This window comes from Benincasa hispida, chromosome 1 (assembly GCF_009727055.1).
Source record: "Benincasa hispida cultivar B227 chromosome 1, ASM972705v1, whole genome shotgun sequence".
In the NCBI taxonomy this organism is placed as follows: domain Eukaryota; kingdom Viridiplantae; phylum Streptophyta; class Magnoliopsida; order Cucurbitales; family Cucurbitaceae; genus Benincasa; species Benincasa hispida.
The window spans coordinates 54,313,154-54,316,056 of record NC_052349.1 but is presented as its reverse complement, the minus strand read 5'-3'; the positions used below and the strand labels follow the sequence as shown (position 1 = coordinate 54,316,056).

General features: G+C 27.6%; 1 non-coding gene across 1 annotated transcript; it reads left to right on the top strand.

The window, feature by feature from the left end:
• Window positions 1–1,835: 1,835 nt before the first annotated feature.
• TRNAK-CUU lies at window positions 1,836–1,908 on the top strand. The gene has a single exon. It is a non-coding gene; the product is annotated as a tRNA-Lys (tRNA).
• The last annotated feature ends 995 nt before the right edge of the window (window positions 1,909–2,903 follow it).

Sequence of the window (2,903 nt, the reverse complement as noted above, 5' to 3'; positions counted from 1 at the left end):
AAATTGAACCTTGAAACTTATACAATTATGATAATTTATACAACTATGTAAGGTTCGTGGTCCAATTTAAACATTTAGATAAGGTTTTGGGCTCAATTTTTAAATTTGAAAATTTAAGGGTATAATTGCAACTATCATCCTCGTTTGATGAGTATTTCGTTTTTGTTTTTATTTTTGAAAATTAATTATATTTCATCAACATTTTTTACCATGATTCTCATCTTTATTATGTACAATGTTAATTCTTAATCAAATTCTAAAATAAATTTTTTTTTTTTATTGAGATGGAAGTAATTTATATAGGATTAATTTAAAAAAAAAAATTAAAATAAAATAGTTACAAAACGAAGTCTAAATTTTTTCAAAAACCAAATTAGAAATCAATGAAAAACCCAAATAAAGAAGGACAATGAGGAGATGAACATAGAAATTCCCTCACATACCCCAAATGATAAAAAAAAAGGGGGGCTAATTAAGAAGCTTATAGGATGTATAAAATTATAGAGATGAATCCATGAGTATCCATTTAAAATCACAACAAGTGTAAGAGGAAGAAGAGAAAAAGGGGAAGTAAAATCATTATTCAACAGAGAGAAAAAAAGAAAAGTTGAAATGGGCTTTAAGTGACGAAATTGAGGAAGCCCATTCTTGGAGTCTAATCCAAAAGAAAAATAGAGGAGAGATGTCGTGTATGATCTAAAATGTGCCACGTCTATCTTTTTGATTATGTGGGGAAAAATTGATTAGTCCTTTTCACTCTTTCATTTAGTAAAGAAAAACAAAAAGCGGATAAGACTTTCAGTTTTCACTCTCTCTCTCGGGTTTCATCATCTTGCTGAGAAACTCTTTCCTTTCTTCTTCATTTTTGACGGTTAAAGTTTTACATGCATTTTTCTTCTCGTTTTCAGATCCTTTTATAAGAGTAAGGATTTACAAAAATGAGTTAGTTAAAAGTAAGTAACTAAATTTTACTTTCCTTTTGCTATTGGTTCTTGCATAATTCAATAGAGAAGCAAAAATGTTTCACAGAGTATGACAAGAAATAAAAAAGTGATCAAAGTGAGTAAAACTTTCATTCTTATAACTTATTTTATGTGCATCCATCCCCAAAAAAACCCCCAAAATATGAAAGAGAAAGGGAGGGAGAAAGAGAAGAGGAAAGAGAAAGAAGAAGAAGAAATAAAAGAAAAAGAAGAAGAAGAAAGAAAAGCTTTATTAAACTGGTTAATTTTGTCTCAAATGTTAGAGATAATGGACATTTCTTCATTACTGCATAATCTTGAAAAAAAAAAGAGGAAGTCGTGGATCAGGTCACGATTACTTTACTGTACATATATGTCTGTATCTGACAAAATTTAAAGTCAAGTAGAGGTTAAATCATTGATCTAGTATAGATTTACGATTTAGGGTAAGCTGCGTACCAGGCTCACAATTCCACGATTCTCTTAGTATTCATGGATTCAATACACATTTTCTTAAAATCGTATACCTGATCCACAAATTTTCCAACTCTATTTTTTTAATATTTTCCTCTCCACTTTATTTTTGTCATTATTTATTAAAATAACATTATATTTTAAAATAATTCATCGTGGTAAGAGATTTTCTCATGAAATAACTACCTTTTATCTCTATCTATACAATTAGCCTATATATATAAAGTCCAACAATTAGTATATTGGTTGTACTATAAAGTCTGTATAGTTTTCAATTTGATCTATAAAAAGTTTTAATTTAATCTTTTCATATATGAAATAAAATCACGGATAAAGTATATATTTTTTTAGATTTTTGAATATAATTATATTATATTTCAAATCTTTACATTCATCGATGCCCGTCTAGCTCAGTTGGTAGAGCGCAAGGCTCTTAACCTTGTGGTCGTGGGTTCGAACCCCACGGTGGGCGATTTTTTCTAACAAGATAATAGAGAAATATTGGAGTATGAATGTCCATTGGACTTTTACAGAAATAAACTAAGCTAAATAACATAACATATATATTCATTTAAAGTTCAATTCCCATTTATATGTTTCACAAGTCATTCTTATATGTTTCTATATGAAAATTGAAAACATAAAAAATATACATAAAATAATGAAAAAATATTTAGATACAATAGAATTTGCAATAAACATTTAGAAAATCAAAAGTTATTTAGATAAAATCAAATTTGATAATAAAGGATAAAATATAAATTTTTAGATAAAATCAAAATTGATAATAAAGGATAAAGGTTTTTGATTATTGGGATTCTAATTTGATGATAAAATATAAATTTAAATATATCGGAGGAGAAAAATCAGGAAGGAAGCTCGTTTATTTACAATTCGCTGTATTCATAATTTCATTTTCATTTAAACATCAACAATTACACTGTATTTATAACACCATCAATCAGTGGAATGAACGTATGTTTTCATGACGGTGACAAGTCTAGTACAGTCCAACTATGGGATGATAGTATATACTGTTCTATGTATTTTTTTTAACAGATTACTTTATTTCTCGGTGTACCAAACGGAGCAAACCAAACCTTAATAAATGAGAGAGTATATCGTAAAAGGAAAATGAATTAAGTCCATTAATTGATTGACTATTCTCTAGCCTATTCTTGTCTGTATTTTTTAATATTTCGAGCTTTTCTCAAGCTCTGACTTTGTAGTGTGCTTTTATGATGAATGCATTTTGCTTTGATTAACGATAATGATAATGCATTCGCAACAACTTTCATTGACAATAAAAGCAACGACACTAGATTCAAGTTGAAGTGACTCTGCAATCCTAAGAAAGTATTTTCTAAACTTTTTTATCTCTATTACTATATGTTTTATCTATCAATATTCACACACAACTTTTGTTTTTTTTAGATATTCTGGTTTCAATTTTTTTTTGTTATAATT